General features: G+C 43.9%; 1 non-coding gene across 1 annotated transcript; it reads right to left on the reverse strand.

Moving 5' to 3' along the window:
- Nucleotides 1–516: 516 nt before the first annotated feature.
- On the reverse strand, nucleotides 517–710 carry LOC111525854. Its single transcript, XR_002726217.2, has one exon. It is a non-coding gene; the product is annotated as a U2 spliceosomal RNA (small nuclear RNA).
- Nucleotides 711–1,099: the final 389 nt, after the last annotated feature.

Consider the following 1,099-nt stretch of genomic DNA (forward strand, 5'->3'; position numbering starts at 1 on the left):
CTACTCGGGAGGCTGAGGCGGGAGGATCGCTTGAACCCAGGAGGCGGAGGTTGCAGTGGTCCGAGATGAGGCCATTTCACTCCAGCCTGGGCAACATAGACTCGGTATCAAAAAAAAAAAAAGAAAGAAAAAAAATTAAGAGCAGTTGGGAGGCAATATGAAAAACGAGAAAAAAGTAGCTGCAACGTTAGTCAAGGTGTTAAGACTAAACCAAATGGCAACCGGCGTAGGCTTATGACTGACAATCCTGCTTTCTTCGTGTTTTAACGGTCCGAGTGCAGAAATTGGAAATGCACCTCCTAGCATGTCAGGCTTGTAGACAGCGGTACCTAGTTCATCAAGCCTCGGAACCCAAAAATGCACTTCTAAGCGGTTACTTGTTTAGACTCAACGCAACTAAAAACAAAAAAGCTTTTATCAGCTCCAACAAGACATACACCAAAAAAAAAAAAAAAAAGAGCAAAACCAACTACAACTCATCTAACTTTTAGAAACTAGCAGTTATGGATCCCCCGAGAAATGTGCACCGTTTCTGGAAGTACTAGCAATACCAGGTCGATTCGTGTAGCAAATAGAGAAAGCTCCTATTCCATCTCTCTCCTCCAAAAATCCATTTAATATACTGTCTTCGGATAGAAAACGTGTACAGATACTAAATTCACAAAAACAAATACCACACTTCCTCTTAACCAAAAAACCCGAGAAACGATACTGCTTCATTGCCTTCGGCCACAGCACTCCTTCTCCCACACATCCTGAGCTCACGGTAAGAAAAATCATCCTCAAGTAAAGAAGCACTCTCTTCCCTAGGTTCACACGATGTTCCTTGTTACAATTTGTGCACTGCATAAGTAATACTGTTACAACTTTGGGGGAATATTCACTTTCTCTTTTTGTTCCCAAAGCTCCCGAGACAAACAGCTATTTTAAATTTGCATGCCCCGCCCCTCAGGCGCTGAGCTCGGTCCTCCCTGTAGGCTGGCCAGCCATGGAACAGGAGAGTGCTTGTGAATCACCAGAATCGCTGGGAAGCTCCTTCAGCTTCATTGCCCTTCAAGAGGAAAAGCCCACAACGAAATGGACTTGAAGACTTGTATGA

This window comes from Piliocolobus tephrosceles, chromosome 16 (genome assembly GCF_002776525.5).
Source record: "Piliocolobus tephrosceles isolate RC106 chromosome 16, ASM277652v3, whole genome shotgun sequence".
Lineage (NCBI taxonomy): Eukaryota > Metazoa > Chordata > Mammalia > Primates > Cercopithecidae > Piliocolobus > Piliocolobus tephrosceles.